We start from the raw sequence: 20362 nt of genomic DNA, 5'->3' as shown, positions 1-20362 counted from the left end.
TAAATTATTTCATTTGCAGTATTCAGGCAGAAAAATATACCAATATGAAAGGCAAAACTTAACTAGCATCCCTACAGGCATAGACTGCAACTGCAGCCATTCAGTGCAGTGATATAGTTGTGGGTGGGGGGGAGGGCGGGGGAGAAGGGGGGTGGGTGGGGGGGGAAGGGACATCTGAGAGTCTGTCTCCAGGAACATGAAACAAAGCTGCAATATTTCCATCTTTTTATCAGATACTGGAAATCTTGCCAACAGGAAGTTGTAACTTACCTCTTGGCGGCAGTAGCTGCTTTGGCCACAGCCTAAGAATCCCTCTCTCCTAGTATCCGGTATCGCTGTCCTCCTTCAGCCTTTATTTAACTCCCCTGTCCGATAACCACACTCAACCTGAAGGCTACACTTGCCTTGACTCACCACGTGCAACGCCCTGGGAGATCAACCAGTGATATAACATTAATTTGCCTGGATAACGAATCGGTGAGGTGATACAAGTCTGCGTACATAGTATCACTGGAGACAATGGGCGTTCACAGGTCATGCTGCTGCAGTAAATGTTCCAGGTTTGGCGTCTGTTTATTTATTAATAGAGGTGCAGTCTGGCAATCATTGTGCAAACAAGGACTGAGTGCAGGGATTTCTTTTAACAATCTTACAAAGAATTACTTAGAATTACAGAGAACTTACAGCACAGAAACAGGCCATTCTGCCCAATAGGTCTATGCCGGTGTTTAAGCTCCACACGAGCCTCCTCTCACCCTACTTCATCTAACTCTATCAACATAAATTTCTATTCCTTTCTCCCTCATGTACTCACGAGAGAGTTTAACCACCTCCCCTTGACATTCAATGGCATTGCCATCACCGAATCCACCACCATCAACATTCTGGGGGATCACCATTGACCAGAAACTTAACTGGACCAGCCATATAAATACTGTGGCTACGAGAGCAGGTCAGAGGCTGGGTATTCTGCGGCACGTGACTCACCTCCTGAATCCCCAAAGCCTTTCCACCATTTTCAAGGCACATGTCAGGAGTGTGATGGAATACTCTCCACTTGCCTGGATGAGTGCAGCTCGAACAACACTCAAGAAGCTCGACACCATCCAGGACAAAGCAGCCTGCTTGATTGGCACCCCATCCACCACCCTAAACATTCACTCCCTTCACCACCGGCGCACTGTGGCTGCAGTGTGTACCATCCACAGGATGCGCTGCAGCAACTCACCAAGGCTTCTTCGACAGCACCTCCCAAATCCGCGACCTCTACTACAGAGATGGACAAGAGCAGCAGGCACATGGGAATAGAACCACCAAAACAACTTCACCATTGATATATTTGTAACTTAGTTTAATTTATGTAGTCAGTGGAAGGGATGTATTTTTCATAATGTAAAACATCTGAGAGAGAGATACAAAGAAAGACTGTGAATCCTGGAAATCAGAAATATTACACGAAATGTTGGAAGCACACAGCAGGTCCTTCAGCATCTGAAAAGGGAGGTTTACATTTTCAGCTGGAGTTCCCAAAATAATAGGGGCAAAGGTGCTGAAAAGCTCCTCCCAGTCATTGTCTGTAATAATCAAACATTGTGTTGAACATTCAATTCAGTAGGGTTGATTTTAACCCCGAGCGAGTTTCAGGTGGACAGCGGGCAGGGGCAGTGAAAAACACACTTTCTGGCCTAAGTTTCAGGCCCCAGGTATTTTAACTCCCAACCCTCATCAGCTGCCCGCCTGAAATGGGCAGCAAGTGACAGCTGGCCAGTGAGTGGTAGAAGAAGGGTGCCGACCAGCACTAGTCGCCCACGAAGAACTGAAAATGGGGCCCTCTTGATCCATTGGGAGCAGTTAACTGAATATGACATTTTTCTTCAGGTCCTTGCTGGACCTTATCTCCACTATGCCACTTTGACATTTCATTGGAAATTTGGGTGGGCACTGCTGTTGCACCCTTGCAGGCACGGATTGCCTTCCCCAGTCATGCAGAACGTCCCAGACTGGGACTAGACGGGTGGAGGGGGTCCGCTTCGCCTCACTTTGGCCAGTGGAGTGACACCCCTCCCCCCCCCCCCCAGGGACTTTGGGACTTTCACTGAAAAGGTCACCGTCATGAAAATTTTTGTAGCTGTGAAGTTCTCACCGAACTAGTCCGCAAAGAGGCAAGTCCAAGGGCTCGTGTTCACATAGCATTATAGACCTTAGAACATATTGGTAACTGGAACAGACTGCCTCAGAAGCAGAACACTTTTGAGTATTCCCACATTAATCCCCACTTCACCCCACAGTACCAGCATAAATTGCCTAAAGACTCGTGATGGAGTTTCTGGAGTGTTATATATTTTCTCTCCCTACAGAAAGGGGAATCTTGGAAGATGGCACTCCACGAGAGACATATAAATGACACAACTGGGATTATCTTCTTTGAGGCAGAAGAATTTTAAACAAATGTTTTCACATTTCCAACGTTAGGAGAGGGGAAGTGTTTGCTTAATTGAAGGGGCACTCACGTACAATCCTCCTTTATTAGGCATGGTAAAAATGAATTGCCCAATGTACAGAAATTTCAATTGGTCATAATGCACCAACAAACACCAGGCTGAGTGGAAGGCATGGTTCAACAGGAAAGACCAGTCAGCAGCCTTGGAGGCTCCAGTCAATTATAGATTTTTAGCAAATGGCTCTAGACTTTCTGCAATGTGGTTTATGGTGGGCACAAAGCCCAGGATTGATAAATTAATAATAAGTAAAGACTTGCTTCACACCATCTTATGCTACCTTCATATCGATTGGGTGAGAGGCTTTCTACTATAACAATTAGTGTACAGCTTTTGTATATTTTCATACACAACACTGTAAGAATTAGTCTTATGAACATAGTAGCTACATAGAAACAGGTTCCCTTCAAAATAGTTAATACTGTTAAACCCTGCGGAAAGAAACATGACAACTCTACTGTTTCCGATTTACAGTGATGACATTAGATTCAGAAACTCAATGCAAACTATTCAAATTTGCAGGTGATATCAAACTGGAGGACAGTTGAATGAAGTAGCCCGGACCTAAAAATTACCTAAATAAAATGGATCAGTGGGCAGACCAGTGATAAATTAAATTTAATATGGATAAATGTCTATCTGTTGTGTTATGCCCTCGGGCAGGATCAAACTCAAGTCTCACACATGAGATTCTTGAGTCACTTACTAGGGAAGCTGAGGTGATTTCCCATTGCATTCGTCATAGTTTTTATCTTAGCAGAACCTTCTCCTTGGTGGGCTGCAACCAAGGCTAAAGAGCCCCACCTACCCGTTACGCACCCATTGTATGCAAGTATCCCAGCTGGACCTTAACCCAGTATTCAGAGCCAGCGCTCAGGTCTCCACCTGCCAGGGCTGTCTGGAGTGGGACCTGAACCCAACCCTCCTGACTCAGATATAAAAACAGAAAATGCTGGAAATACTCAGCAAGTCAGGCAGCATTTTGGTCTCCATACTTAAGAAAAGACATACTTGCTCTCGAGGCAGAACAAAGAAGATTCACTCGGTTAATCCCGGGGATGAGGGGGCGGACATATGAGGAGAGGTTGAGTAGATTGGGACTCTACTCATTGGAGTTCAGAAGAATGAGAGGCGATCTTATTGAAACATATAAGATTGTGAAGGGGCTTGATCGGGTGGATGCGGTAAGGATGTTCCCAAGGATGGGTGAAACTAGAACTAAGGGGCATAATCTTAGAATAAGGGGCTGCTCTTTCAAAACTGAGATGAGGAGAAACTTCTTCACTCAGAGGGTAGTAGGTCTGTGGAATTTGCTGCCCCAGGAAGCTGTGGAAGCTATATCATTAAATAAATTTAAAACAGAAATAGACAGTTTCCTAGAAGTAAAGGGAATTAGGGGTTACGGGGAGCGGGCAGGAAATTGGACATGAATTTAGATTTGAGGTTAGGATCAGATCAGGCATGATCTTATTGAATGGCGGAGCAGGCTCGAGGGGCCGATTGGCCTACTCCTGCTCCTATTTCTTATGTTCTTATCTGTGGAGAAAGAAAGAGTTAATGTTTCAGGTTGATGTACTTTTGTCAGAACCTGACTAGAGGCAGGAGTTACTATCACTGAACCAGTGGTCATTCCTTCCGGATGCAGAAACATTTCTGATTGGTGTCAGGAGGAGATCCTTGTTTCTGTCACATGGGAAATGGAAAAATATTACACTGATGCTGTTCGCTTCTGAGATTGGGGCTGAAAGGAGGGATCTAACCATACTAAACCTGACTGGAATGTTTGAGAGAGTGCCCGAAATGAAAAATAATATGTTCCATTCACTAATATCGTCAGGTATGTTGTGATTGGCTGAACTTCTGTTATTTCTGCTATCAAATTCAGGTTTCACAAAACTGACCATTGCAAAGTTACATCTCAATATCAATGATCTCAATATCAGTTAAAAGTTACAAAGAAAGGAAAATATTTCTACTAACGTGTCAGCCAATAAACTTTTTATGCTAACCATGGTTTTCCTCTTTATTCAGCAAGGTAAGGGTTTATACTTGTGGGAACAGAACAGTGATGGACAACCAGCATACAGCTTACTTATTCCAGGACATCTACTCCATTATTTTAAAGTCGATCAATAGTTGTTGTTTGCTGGGTCTAGTATTCTGTTCAATCAATCTAATTTTTAATTACTTTTGCTCAGCTATTGCTAGATTGCCCTAATTTTTTTTTACTGTACAAGCAGGATACCTGGTAATTACTTCTCCAGCTTCAGGACTTCAAAAGACTGGGAAACACCCAGGTTATTCTCAGTGGGCCAAAACTTGCAGTCAAAATAACGGCTAGACTAATCGCCGTTATTTATGGGTGAATGAGGAGCAGATGCGTGGTTAAATGTGAATATCCAAAAGTTGCTGTCCAAATTACGTGTCCGCCATTAGCTTTGCGAAAATGGCATCTTGCCCTTAGCCTCCCCTTTTTTTTTTAGGAACTTGCTGTATTTGCCCATTAATTGCCCATCAAACTTGCCACAGATGGCTAAGTCTTGTTATTTCAAGCATAAGCACTCTTTTAATGACGTGATAAGTGGTAATGACTGCCAATCAACTTCTCTGGCACCAAAAATGAATTATTACAAGTGTGGAATCTCATTCCTGCAGGTTTTGAATTTTTCAGGCACATTTTAAAAATGTCAAATTTTAAATTTTACACTTTTTTTCTTACTTTTCCTTCTGTCTCTTTTTTCTCTCTCTCTTAATCCAATCTTTCTTTCCCTCTCTTTATTTCGCTTTCTATCCCTGATTCGATGTTGAATTCACTCCCTTTAACTCACTCTCCTTCTCAGTCCTTCCTGTGTTTATTTCCCAATCCTTAAATCTGACTGGTTAAGAAGATACCCTGTTGGTTGCTCTGTTCACTCAGGTCCCAGATGCCCTCGCTGCGCTATTATCAGCTCGCACTTCCAGCAACTTTGTGGGCGAACATTTTTTGAGCTGAACGGTCCAGGGGCAGATGCTGTTAGATGCCCTGCTACAGCAAATTCTCTCTCATTATATTTCACATGAGACCCTAACAACAATCACGATTGCTTAATTTCCTTAGGAGTACGAGGTGGAGGGCCCGCAAAATTTCTGAAGCATGATTCAAGCAAGCACAATTCCCCATACACTTTTTTTGACAATCGGTGCCATGTAATCACATGATGGCAGAGTACAAGGCCGCTGGAGAGAGAAATATAAGCAATTCAATGCCCTATGCACACGGTAATGTTATTATTGGGCTTGTATGGTTGAGGTACTGTCTTCGATTAGAACTGCAGCAGCCCAGATGCTATATTCGATGCAGCCACTGGTTATCTCAATTTAAACTGATTGCAAAAAAAGCAAACACGGGCCAACAGAGATTCCGGTCAGATACGTCACCTCACATAAGAATTTATATTTGTGTAACATACCAAATGGTGCTATCATGATCGATCACTACAGAACTCGGATTTACAGACTTTACATCACAATATTTTTGAATCATCGAATCTGAATCATTAAAGGCAAAATATGAACTGCAATTATATGGCATATATTGCTGAAATTGTGGCTGTATACTTGTGTTGTTCTCTTATGTGTAAGGGTAAATTTTGAAAACTGGACAGGAGCGTTGGTCATGAAACTGGGGGCAGAGGTCACTGGACTCTGGATTCGGCAGGAATTTTCTGAGGCTGAGCTGCCACCCAGCATGAGTTCCCATTATCCCTTCAAATTCCATGCAAACGGATACTCACGACCCCCATGCTGAATCTCAACATTTTGAGGAGGCCTCTTTTTTCCATTGTGCTGCTTGGATGCATCACTGTTTGGGTGGCCTGGTCTTTTAGGAGTTGGTTTAATCTGCACCTTATCACCTGTTTACTTTCCATCTGTATTTCCTTTTTTTTTAAACTGAGAGGCTCCTGTTAAAAGTTTTTTTTCACAAATGCAAGTTGCTGGCCCCGACTTTAAGGCCACAACAGGAACTATCTTGCTCCCGGCAGGCTTAGGCACTTCAGGGGTGCCTCAAGCAGAATTCCTGGGAAAGGATGGGGAATGCACACACCCTACACTCCCCCAAACATCTGGGACAATGAAACACGGGTGGGGGCAGAAGAAGCCACCCCCACCGAGGCACGATTTTTTAATGCAGTGGAAACATGGCAGTTCTGGGATCTGCTCCAAAATACAACCTCCCTCCTGTCGGAATCATGCCTCAGTTGCACCTCCCTCCCACCAAGATCATGCAATTTTTACCCTACTCTCTGGGTGAAAAAATTGCTCCTCAACTCCCCTCTGATCCTCCTACCAATTACTTTACATCTATGCCCCTTGGTTATTGATCTCTCTGCTAAGGGAAATAGGTCCTCCCTATCCACTCTATCTAAGCCCCTCATAATTTTATATACCTCAATTAAATCTCCCCTCAGCCTCCTCTGTTCCAAAGAAAACAACCCCTGCCTATCCAATCTTTCCTCATAGCTAAAATTCTCCACTCCTGGCAACATGCTCCTTTGTACCACTTTATAGGAAATATGTGATTGTACTAGAGTGGGTACAAAGGAGACTCTCTCTAGTACAATCACATCTTTCCTGTAAAGCGGTCACCAGAACTGTATGCAGTACTCTAGCTATGGCCTAACTAGTGTTTTATACAGTTTTAGCATAACCTCCCTGCTCTTATAACCTGTTCCTTCTGGTGATGGTTGGTATAGAACAATATAAGGCCATTCATGGCCTCAGGACATCCCAAAGTGCTTCACACCCAATTAAATATTTTATTGTTGAAGTGTAATCACGATTGTAGTAAAGGAAAACACAGCAACCAATACCTGAGAGGTTGGACAAAGCCTCAGTTTAACATCTCATCAGATAGATAGCACCACCAACAGCACAGCACTCCCTCGGTACTACACTAAATTGTCAGTTTAGATTATGGGCTTAGGTCTGTAGGTCCTGGCACCATTCTAGTAAATCTCTTCTGCACCCTCTCTAAGGCCTTGACATCTTTCCTAAAGTGTGGTGCTCAGAATTGAACATAACACTCCAGCTGAGGCATAACCGTGTATTATAAAGGTTTAGCATAACTTCCTTGCTCTTATACTCTATGCCTCTATTAATAAAGCCAAGATTTGTATATGTGCACCCCCAGGTCTCTCTGTTCCTGAACCCCCTTTAAAATTGTTACATTTAGTTTAGTTTATATTGCATCTCCTCATTCTTCCTACCAAAATGCATCACTTCACACTTCTCTGTGTTAAATTTCATCTGCTATCTGTCTGCCCATTTCACCAGTCTGTCTATGTCCTCCTGAAGTCTGTTACTATCCTCCACATTGTTTACTACATTTCCAAGTTTTGTGTCATCTGCAAACTTTGAAATTATACCCTCTATACCCAAGTCCAGGTCATTAATAAATATCAAAAAGAGTAATGGTCCTAATACTGACCCCTGAGGAACACTACTGTATACTTCCCTCCAACTGTTCACCACACGCTTTCTGTCCCTTAGCCAATTTTGTATCCACAATGCCACTGTCTCTTTAATCCCATGGGCTTTAACTTTGCTAACAAGTCCATTATGTGGTACTTTATCAAATGCCTTTTGAAAGTCCAGATACACAACATCAACCGCACTACCCTCATCAACCCTCTCCGTTACTTCATCAAAGAACACAATCAAGTTAGTCAAACACGATTTTCCTTTAACAAATCTATGCTGACTTTCATTTATTAGCCCATACTTTTCCAAGTGCCAATTTATTTTGTCCCGGATTATTGTCTTAAAAGTCTCCCCACCACCGACGTTAGGCTGACTGGCCTGTAGTTGCTGGGTTTATCCCTCTCCCCTTTTTTGGACAAGGGTGTAACATTTGCAGTCCTCTGGCACCATCCCCATATCGAAGGAGGATTGGAAGATTGTGGCCAGAGCCTCTGCAATTTCCACCCTTACTTCCCTCAGTAACCTAGGATGCATCCCATCTGGACCGGGTGACTTTTCTACTTTGAGTACTGCCAATCTTTTAAGTATCTCCTCTTCATCTATTTTTATCATATCCAATATCGTTACTACCTCCTCCTTTACTGCTACAATGGCAGCATCCTCTTCTCTAGTGAAGGCAGATGTGAAGTATTTATTTAGTGCCTCAGCCATACCCTTTGCTTCCACAAGAAGATCGCTCAGTAAGCACAGAAATGTTTTTATAAAGCTGACGCATCGTTTATTGAAATTTGGAGCAACATTTTATTAAGTTTGCAGCACTACATTGACAGCACTAGCAGCGATACGATGCGGACATGCCAAGCATCAGTGTTGTATGCTGACAGCATTTTGAACCTGCTGTCAGCTGGTCAGCGCTTGCTCCCCTCAACGTCACGTCTATGTGAGCCTTGCTGCTGTTTTAAGTGATCCTGGCTGCAGTGTACAAGAATTCCCACCAACATATGCAGCAGTCAAAATCACTTCAAGTAGCAGCAGGCCTTAGGTTAGGAGCTGCTTTGAGAGGAGGTGGGAGAGTGGAAATTGAACTGAGAAAGGGAAAAAAGGGCCGTAGCCGGAGCAGTGCATTGGGACTGGGACAGGGGAAAATGCCAGCATTGACTGGGGGGGGGATGGGGCAGGGGGAAAGTGCCAGCATTGTGTAAGGGGGATGGGGGAAAATGCCAGCATTGTGTAAGGGGGATGGGGGAAAATGCCAGCATTGACTGAGGGGGATGGGGCAGGGGGAAAGTGCCAGCATTGTGTAAGGGGGATGGGGGAAAATGCCAGCATTGTGTAAGGGGGATGGGGGAAAATGCCAGCATTGTGTAAGGGGGATGGGGGAAAATGCCAGCATTGACAGGGGGGAATGGGGGAAAAAGCCAGCGTTGACTGAGGGGGATGGGGGAAAATGCCAGCATTGACAGGGGGGAATGGGGGAAAAAGCCAGCGTTGACTGAGGGGGATGGGGGAAAATGCCAGCGTTGACTGAGGGGGATGGGGGAAAAAGCCAGCATTGACTGAGGGGGATGGGAGAAAATGCCAGCATTGACTGAGGGGGATGGGGGAAAAAGCCAGCATTGACTGAGGGGGATGGGAGAAAATGCCAGCATTGACTGAGGGGGATGGGGGAAAATGCCAGCATTGACTGAGGGGGATGGGGGAAAATGCCAGCGTTGACTAAGGGGGATGGGTGAAAATGCCAGCATTAAATGGGGTGGAATGTGGGAAAATGCAAGCATTGACTGGGGGGGGGGGGAATGCCAGCATTGACTGGGGGGGGGGATGGGGGAAAATGCCAGCATTGACTGGGGGGGGGGATGGGGGAAAATGCCAGCATTGACTGAGGGGGATGGGGGAAAATGCCAGCATTGACTGGGGGGGGGGGGGAAATGCCAGCATTGACTGGGGGGATGGGGGAAATTCCAGCATTGACTGGGGGGATGGGGGAAATGCCAGCATTGACTGGGGGGATGGGGGAAAATGCCAGCATTGACTGAGGGGGATGGGGGAAAATGCCAGCATTGACTGAGGGGGATGGGGGAAAATGCCAGCATTGACTGGGGGGATGGGGGAAAATGCCAGCATTGACTGGGGGGATGGGGGATGGGGGAAAATGCCAGCATTGACTGGGGGGATGGGGGAAAATGCCAGCATTGACTGGGGGGATGGGGATGGGGATGGGGGAAAATGCCAGCATTGACTGGGGGGGGGGAGATGGGGGAAAATGCCAGCATTGACTGAGGGGGGGGGGAGATGGGGGAAAATGCCAGCATTGACTGAGGGGGGGGGGAGATGGGGGGAAATGCCAGCATTGACTGAGGGGGGGGCGAGTGTCAGCTTGAACTGCTGGGAGAAGAATACTAACTTGATTGTGGGTGAAAGGGGAAAAAGTCTCAGTTGGAGTAAGGGTGGATGAAGAATGTCAGCTTGAACTGGGCGGGGGGGGGCGCAAAGACTGCCAACTTGAATGGGGGGGGGTGAACAGTGCCAGCTTGAACTATGTTGCAGGAGGAGAAGAAGAGTGCAGTGTGATGTGGGAGAGGTGGGGAAGAACCTCTGTGCAAGGGTTGGGGAGTGGGATGGGGTTGTGTATCTCTGTGAATCATGTCCAGAAGGGATTCAGCGCAGGGGGATTGGATGTAGGGCAGTGACTGCTTAGGTAATTTTTGAGCAAGCGATATCATAGTTGGTCTATCAAAAGTCCAAATGTTACTTTGTTTTCCTTTTCTTTAAGATTAAAAGTGCTTAAAATTAACCAGAATTCATAATTGTAATGTAAAAATTCTATCTTGCCCTCTGACCCCACTGGAAAAGTACCATCAATTTTGTGCCTTCAACATTTGATTTCATCCTCAGCCTTTCATGTACCAGCAATGAGAGATGGATTTCCGGAAGGGGCTCTCTGTGTACTCCGGAGCCAGATTGGGAACAGTCCCCCAGTTATACTGCTACTTTTGCATCATTGCATTATCAAAACTGTTTCACAATGACGCAAAAATGTCAGTATAACTGCAGCCTCTGTTAAATGACTAAAAACCACATTTGTGAGGTTTCTCCTTGCAATCCGGTTACATTTATTTGCTGCAGTCCAAGCTGGAATGACGTAGGGCAACACAGTCCCATTTTATTTACTTAATTCTCGGGAGGTGGGCGTCGCTGGCAATGCCGGCATTTGTTGCCCATCCCTAGTTGCCCTGAGAAGGTGGTGTTGGGCCACCTTCTAGAACCGCTGCAGTCCTTGTGGTAATTTTTTGCAGTGACTTGATACAACTGAGTGGTTTGCTAGGTCACTTCAGAGGGTAGTTAAGAGTCAACCACATTGGTGTGCGACTGGAGTCACATATAGGACAGAGCAGGTGAGGATGGCAGGTTTCCTTCCATGAAGGACATTAGTGAACCAGTTGGGTTTGTGGTCACTTTACTGATGCCAGCACTTTTTTTTATTTCCAAATTTTTAAGAACTGAATTCAAATTCTCAAACTGCCACGGTGGGATTTAAATTCACGTTCTCTGGATTATTAGTCCAGGCCTCTGGATTACTCGTCCAGTAACATAACCACAACATAACCTTGTAGTACATTGGTTGCCACGTTTTCCTACATTACAACAGTGACTACACTTCAAAAGTATTTAATTGGGACAGCCTGAGATTGTGAAAGGCGCTATATAAATGCAACTTCTTTCTTTCTTTCTTTCTTTACATCCTCTGAGATCACGGGTCAGGGTCAGCAGGAGTGAGGTTGATTTCTTTTGAGATCAACCTAAAGCCAGCGGGTCTCCTTCCCCCATTTCCACTCAGCATTTACTAAAGCAAAAAAGTCACTGAAACATGTCTGCTCTACATACGCCTACATTTATGTTTAAAAAATAAATCTGGCATCACTTAACCATAGAACTTACCACTCTTTTAAAAGTAGGCTTTCAGAAACAAAGTACAATCGGATTAAAACAAGGGAGGAAATCAAAGGAAAATATTTATAAAGTGAGTAAGGAGGTTGAAGAAAGCGATTATATAAGGACTGACAGTGGAAACATCTGTGTGCTTGAAGCATTGTTTCAGATATCAAACTCCACATTTCTAATTATACAATGATTCGCTGCATTTAATGAATACCATCAAACAGAATTACAGAAACTTAAGAGAAATTTTGTGATGTTTAATTTTGGTGTTGAAGTATTACTGGAGGCTTCAGAGGATTAGCCCAGTAGCTTGGACCAGCCCCATGCTAATACAGTCATGAGAACTAACTTACATGTTTTGACTGATATGTTATGCATTAAATTCAGGTTGTCTGTGAAGAGCTGAACTACTGACAATCTGGGTTTAAATTCTGCAGTGATGAGATGTGGCAGGAATGCAAGCAAAACAAAGCATTTGAAAATTGTTACTATATGTTGCTAGATATAAAAAAGGAAATATACATCCATAGCATGTGTGGGTTTGTGCACAATGTGCAGGTATGTGCATAATGCCTGTAGGTATGTGCATAATATATAGGTATGTGTGTAATGTATAGGTATGTGCAAAATGTATAGGTATGTGAATAATGTGGAGGTCTGTGCATAATGTGAAGTTATGTGCGTTTTATAACTTTACAAATACACAGTATGTGGAAGGTATGCTGATAAGGACTAACTAGGAGCGGTGTTTGCCTTGCTGGGGGCCCCGTTGCAAAGGTTCAGTTTGGGGTCCCTAACATTTTACTAGACAATGATACTAAATACTACCTCCTTAATGGCATGTTTGCAATAGGTAATATAAAAGTAGTTGACAAAATTATCAGGGAGCAGCAATTACCATTGCATAGATTCAATTGGGTTTTCAATTGGGGAAAGGCTAATTTTACTAAACTGAGAAATGATTCAGCAGAAGTAAACTGGAAACAGCTACTTGAAGCTAAATCAGTGTCAGAGCAGTGGGAGACATTCAAAGGGGTGATTCAAGGGGTTCAGGGTAAACATGTTCCCACAAGGAAAAAGGGAGGGGCTGCCAAATCTAGAGCCCCCTGGATTTCAAGAAGCATTCAGGGCAAGATAAGGCAGAAAAAGAAAACTTATGATAGAAACCGGGAACTCAATACTACGGAAAACTTAGAGGGGTATACAAAGTGCAGGGGTGAAGTTAAAAAGGAAATTAGGAAAGCAAAGAGAGGGCATGAAAAAATATAGGCAGATAAAATTAAAAAAAACCCAAAGATGTTTTATAAATGCATTAAGAGCAAGAGGATAACTAAGGAAAGAGTAGGGTCTATTAGAGACCAAAAAGGTAAACTATGTGTGGAGGCGGAAGATGTGGGTATGGTTCTTAATGAATACTTTGCATCTGTCTTCACAAAGGAGAGGGATGATGCAGGGATTGAAGTTAAGGAGGAGGAGTGTGAAATATTGGATGGGATAAACATGGTGAGAGAGGAAGTATTAAGGGGATTAGCATCTTTGAAAGTGGATAAATCACCAGGGCCGGATGAAATGTATCCCAGGCTGTTAAAAGAAGCCAGGGAAGAAATAGCAGAGGCTTTAACAATCATTTTCCAAACTTCACTGGATACAGGCGTAGTGCCAGAGGATTGGAGGACTGCTAACGTTGTACCGTTGTTTAAAAAGGGAGTGAAGGATAGACCGAGTAATTACAAGCCAGTCAGCCTAACCTCGGTGGTGGGCAAATTATTGGAATCAATTCTGAGGGTCAGGATAAACTTTCATTTAGAAAAGCACGGATTAATCAAGGACTGTCAGCACGGATTTGTTAAGGGGAGGTTGTGTCTGACTAACTTGATTGAATTTTTTGAGGAGGATCGATGAGGGTAGCATAATTGATGTAATTTACATGGATTTTAGCAAGGCTTTTGACAAGATCCCACATGGCAGATTGGTCAAAAAAGTAAAGGCCCATGGGATCCAAGGGAAGGTGGCAAATTGGTTCCAAAATTGGCTCAGTGGCAGGAAGCAAAGGGTAATGGTCGACGAGCGTTTTTGCAACTGGAAGGCTGTTTCCAGTGGGGTGCCGCAGGGCTCGTTACTAGGCCCTTTGCTTTTTGTGGTATACATTAACGATTTGAACTTAAACGTAGGGGGCATGATTAAGAAATTTGCGGATGACACAAAGATAGGCCATATGGTTGATAATGAGGAGGAAAGCTGTAGACTGCAGGAAGATACCAATAGACTGGTCAGATCGGCAGAAAAGTGGTAAATGGAGTTCAATCTGGAGAAGTGTGAGGTAATGCATTTGGGGAGAGCAAACAAGGCAAGGGAATACACAATAAATGGGAGGATACTGAGAGGTGTAGAGGAAGTGAGGGGCCTTGGAGTGCATGTCCACAGATCCCTGAAGGTAACAGGACAGGTAGATAAGGTGGTTAAGAAGGCATATGGAATGCTTTCCTTTATTAGCCGTGGCACAGAATATAAAAGCAGGGATGTTATGCTGGAACTGTATAAAACACTAGTTAAGCCACAGCTTGAGTACTGTGCACAGTTCTGGTCACCACATTACAGGAAGGATGTAATTGTACTAGAGAGGGTGCAGAGGAGATTTACGAGGATGTTTTCAGGACTGGAGAATTTTAGCTATGATGACAGAGTGGATAGGCTGGGGTTATTTTCCTTGGAAGAGAGGAGGCTGAGGGGTGATTTGATTGAGGTGTACAAAATTAGGAGGGGCCTAGATAGAGTGGATAGGGAGGACCTATTTCCCTTAGCGGAAGGATCAATAACCAGGGGGCATAAATTTAAAGTGATTCGTGGAAGGATTAGAGCGGAAATGAGGAAAAAAATTTTCACCCAGAGGGTGGTGGGGGTTTGGGACTCACTGCCTGAGAGGGTGGTAGAGGCAGAAACCCTCAACTCATTTAAAAAAATACCTGGATGTGCACCTGAAGAGCCGTGACCCGCAGGGCTACGGACCAAATGCAGGAAAGTGGGATTAGGCCGGGTGGCTCGTTTCTCAGCCGGCGTTGACACGATGGGCTGAATGGCCTCCTTCTGTGCCGTTAATTTTCTATGATTCTATGATTCTAGATGTCCTATCACTGCATCCGCTCGTGGCCTATGACTGGCGCGGGGCCCCGTGCTGTGAAGGGTATCAAGTGTTACAGAACCAAGGCGAGTAGATGGAGTTAAGAAACAGATCAGCCATGATCCAATTGATTGCACGGTACTAACGCTGCTCTGGGAGTAAGCATTTCACACTGGCCTAGGTTTTTTTTTCATTGCCACAGAATTGGTGAGCACCTCCGCTTGCCGTAGTGATGCACCTCTGACTCCAGCTCAAACTCCGAGATCCTTTGAATAGATATTCGAAATGGGGGGCAGAGCTTTCCCTGTAAGACCAGCCACGGGGTAGGGGACACAGCCAGCCTTCGCGCTGCCCATCAAACGGGCAATTTTTGAACAATGTGTTGGAGGGCTCATTTCCCTCATTGGTGTGGCTTTTCAATATGCCGGCAGTGGGAAATGGGGGAGTGAAACAGGAGAGGGGATGGAGTGGAGCAAGGCCCTGAAGAACAGGCTGTAGCGATTTGTTAAAACAAAAAGCAGGTGGGGACAGGTGGGAAATCTAGGCTTCTATGTTTAATACTTATTCATGACTTAAACTCCAAAAATAAAAAATAAGAAGTGACCATGATGACAGAAGTATACGGTCTGTCATATTGGGGCAGGAATGCCCTTGGTTACTGTGTGTAACAACATTGTACAGGCATTTGTGAAGATTTCTAGTGAAATCACAAGGACTTTCTAGATCAACGTGCTTACTATTTCCCAAGAAATGCCAAAAGAGGGGAAAGTTTCATTGATGCGTTTAAAATGCTGCTACACATAGCGACAAAGGAATTCTTACCGTATACACCCAGACCCATTTGCAGATTTCTGGTACATCCACAAGGCTCTCATAGATTATGAAATGACATATAGCAGGACTGATTCGAGATGGGCGGCAGGGGGCATGAAAATAAAAGAGGCATGTCTGTTACATTCCAATTTACAAGTCCAATGCCTTCCCCCCTCCACCCCCATCAAATTTAATAAACTTGATCAAAGCAAACAAGAGCCATTTAGCAGATGACAAATGCATGATTTAACATTTCTGAAGTCAAGTGATCATTTTCAAGAAACAAGGAGTGCCATAACTCAAGCAGAATCACAGAACATTAGTGGATTAAACACATTTTTAGATGCATGCTTCAAACCGATTACTTTTATTATACAGTTTAGTAATTACCAGGATGAGCAGCAATGCCAAAGTTGACTGGGAGCAGCATTACCAGGAGTAGAAGGTAACGCACCCCTCGTTTTACTGAGACGCACGTTCCAAATTAAGACGGTTCACCAACATTAATTTACCAAAGGTTCCTTCAGCAAAAGAGGCCATAACGTCATATGTACAGAACAGGTTAACACAATTTCTGTCAAAAGTAGCTCTTGAATAAATGTGGAGTGAACAATTTTAGGCTAGACTTCAGGTTCTTAAGAGAGAAATGACCTAACATTTAATGCTGTCCAATATATAAGAATAGATAATAGTAGGTAATGAGAAAAGGCCCTTTGTTCCATCTAGCCTGCTTCTCTCCCACCCCGTCAGTAGGCTGTCGTAGGCTCTACTCCACCTATTTAATCATCCGATGGAATGTTCAACGTAAGTTTTCTCTGATCCTTAAAGGTACTTGAGTAAAACTCCATAATATTAATTTGCTCTCGTTTCTCTATCATTGGGGGTATTGTTAACAAGTAGGCTGGAAAATTGCTATTGAAGCTAATCTGGCCCTCAAAGATTGTTTGTTAGAGCTGAGACAGTTTTCATACATTGGGTATCAGAAGGCCACTCCAGCAGTGTCAATCAATTTTTGCTGACAGAAAGTTCATTGCAATGAGAATTCCTTTCAGTGATCCCCTGTCACTTGATTTAGTGGAACAGGAGCAGAGGAAGGGCTGACAGAGATGTTAGATGGCATCAGAGGTGAACTATCTGCACCTGCTAATACGCTGCTCATTGTATCTACAGGCCCAGTTACAGCTGTCCAGAAATGTCTGAGCAGCACTGCCTCCAGACACTCAAGTTTAACGGGAAGACTGAGACAGAACTGTGTGATCTGCTTCAGGAGTACATTAGGTGGCCAAGAACATAGAGATGGCATTGCCAGTGACCATCTGGGTGGCTACAGCTCTTGATTTTTAATGCCTCTTGCAGGCTAGCACATGGGGCATCAGCAGTGTCAGCAAATTTGAAGTCCATAGGTGCATGACATAAGTGATTGATCCTTTATGGTGAAGAGCCAGAAGAGCTTAAGACACTTAGCTTTACCATGAGTTTCAAACACCTGGACTGCTCTCTCTCATCAACTGACCATGGGCTGCCCGTATAAATGTAAGGTGCGATTTTCAACTGTGGTGCTAATCAGGTGGGCAGTGGACGGGGCACCAGTGGGAGGCCCAAACTATTTTTATGGTTGAACCTCATCTATGTAATACCAGTGAGCTTCTAGCACTCAATGGGTAGTTAGTGAGGACAGAGGGGTTGAGGGTGTTTCTCTAAAGGGGGGTGAAGATGACAGTTTTGCAAGGGAGGGGAACATGGAGGGGGGTCTAGTGGTGGCTGCCAACAGGATTGCTGGAAGTGAGCAATCACTTAATGCTCACCGCTTCAGCTGTGGAAAGATTATTTTTCTAAGTGCTGGTGGGAGCACTTCATCCTTCATTTGGTGGGTATGGTGGTGAAGTGGTTATGATACTTAACAAACAACATGGAAGTTGTGAGTTGAAATCCCACCATGGCATGTTTGGCAATTGAATTCAATAAATTTGGTAATTTTGTTGGCTGGCATCAAAAAAAAACCTCGAAAGTTGCCGATTGTTATGTAAAAAACCCAATTGGTTCACTAATATTTTTCAGGGACGGGAACCTACCACCTTTACCCAGTCTGACCTACACGTGACTCCAGTTCACATTACGTGGTCTCTGAAATGGCCTTGCAGACCACCCAGTTGTAAAACAAGGTAACTAAGAATGTGCCACAAATGGGGCCTTGCCAGTGTCAATTGCATCCTGAGAATAAATATTTTTAAATCCTGCCCTATGGGGAGTCCCTGTGGGTCCCTTCTAGCTCAGGCGGTGGGAGATATGGGCAGGCACGCTGGCGATCTGGATCTGGCAGATGAGCTGTTCCAACCATTGCTGATCTTGCTGGCTGCTGCAATAAAGGTGAGTTTGAGTGCTGCACTGATTTATCCCTCACTTGATTTCCTGCTGCTGTTTTGCTGGCATGGGGTGAACTGGTACAGACACATTGGGGCTGGTCTCTTGGGTCGGTAGTTCAGAAACTCTACGCGATCGGAGGAAACAGAAGAAAAGCATGCAAAACACCTTCATTCCCTTGGAAAAGAATCTATTTAGCCTGCAGCCTGACACGAGCTTTCCTCAAGCAGAAACATAAGTGCTGCTACAAAGATCTCCAGACTCCTCCCTACCATTCCCACTAATCTCCTTAACTACCTCTAGGTGGATCTACCGCTTGTGAAGGTGAATTGTGAGATGACCGAGATTGTCTCCTGCAATGTTGCCTACTTCAGCTAGAAGCTGGAGCAAGAGAGTAATCTCTTAATCTGGACATCAGTGTTCTAGCAGAATCACACCTTAACAAAGGAAGCAGGAACAAGTTCCCTCTACTTGTCGATGTAACATAGTGTTGTTTGACCATACATTTAACAGCTTTTCCTGTGATATAGTCTAGAAGAGTTCCAGATCTGAATTTGCTCCCCTTACCTCCAACTGATTGATGTTGGACTGCCCTCTTGTCCATTTGCCACTAGCCCATGCCCCTCCTCCCCCCAAACATGGAGTTGCGGGAAAGATGGGCAGAGATTTGGGAGGTGACAACACGTTTAAGAACTATGGAGAGAAAAGGGAGGTTGGAGATGGGACGGTAGTTTGCAAGGACAGAGGGGTCAAGGGTGGGTTTTTTGAGGAAGGGGGGTGATGACGGCAGTTTTGAAGGGTAGGGGGACAGTACCTGAAGAGAGGGAACCGTTAACAATATCAGCTAACATGGGGGCCAGGAAGGGAAGTTGAGTGGTCAGCAGTTTGTTGGGGTTGGGAATAGAGTCGAGGGAGCAGGAGGTGGGTCTCATAGTCAAGATGAATTCAGAGAGGGCATGAGGGGAGATAGGAGAGAAACTAGAGAAAGATGTGAATTCAGGGCTAGGGCAATGAGGAACCTTAGGGGAAGTTTGGCTTGTTGGGCTAGTGGAAAGGAGGAAAGCGGCAGAGGCAGCTGAACGGATGATATTGAGAGAGTGCTGTCTTTCAAATTAGATGAAAAACTGAGGCCCCATCTGTCCTCTCACATAGTGTAAAAGATCCCATTGCAGTATTTGAAGAAGAGCAGGTAAGTTTTCCCGGAGTCCTGGCCAACATTTATCCCTCAACTAACACCTAAAAACAGATGATCCGTTCATTTATTTCATTGCTGTTTGTGGGACCTTGCTGTGCATTACAAGAGTGACTACACTTCAAAATTACTTCATTGGCTGTAAAGCGCTTTGGGATGTCCTGACGTCATGAAAGACGCTATATGAATGCAACTCTTTCTTTCAAGTCTTTCTTTTCTATGTGTGAGCTTATTCAGTGAGTGCTGGCAGGCTACTCATATCTGAGCAGCATCGTAGCTGAGTCCAATCCCGTCTTCACACACTGTCTAAACCAGCACACTTTGAACAATAGTCACTAGATAGTGTTCAGGAGTTGGAACCATGGCTGATTTTCTGTTCCCAACTTATGTGTCCCAAGTTTAATTGCCGTGCTTCTTTCACATTCCCCAGGTAAAATCGGCTCCATACAAACTGGGGATTGAGCCTGGTCTGCACGGTTCAGCTGGATAAATTACCATGGGAGCATCCCTCCTCAATTCTTAACAAACCGTCCTTGTGCTCAGGACAGTAAGGCATTCCAGTGTACCTGCTTTTGGCACAGCCAGATGCGGAGTTAAGCTCCTTAGTTTTCACCCAAAATGTGCCTCAATCCTAGTCCTTGCCACTCACTCACCTGTGCCAGTGTGTGTTTTTATATTTCCTACACCAGCCCCCCATTGTGTCCTGCTTAATGCAATTGCCAAATCAGCACCATTTCATGGTTTGTTGGTGGGGTGAGGGGGTTGTGTTTTGGTCTAACAGGCAATAAGGAATTGGGTTAACTTGTACAGATCTTACAGCCAACATTAAAGGAAGGATTATGTTTTATCAGTCAGGGCTGGAATCAAGCCTCGGCCCCAGCGCTGACAAAGCAGTGTATTTCCCACCTAAGTACCACCTTAAATATACCTCAGTCAATTACTCCCCAATATTTTTTTCGTAAGATATCAATGGTATGAAGT

Source organism: Heptranchias perlo, chromosome 6, assembly GCF_035084215.1.
Source record: "Heptranchias perlo isolate sHepPer1 chromosome 6, sHepPer1.hap1, whole genome shotgun sequence".
Taxonomy (NCBI): Eukaryota; Metazoa; Chordata; class Chondrichthyes; order Hexanchiformes; family Hexanchidae; genus Heptranchias; species Heptranchias perlo.
The sequence above is the reverse complement of the archived record's forward strand: the minus strand, read 5'-3'. Positions refer to the sequence as shown.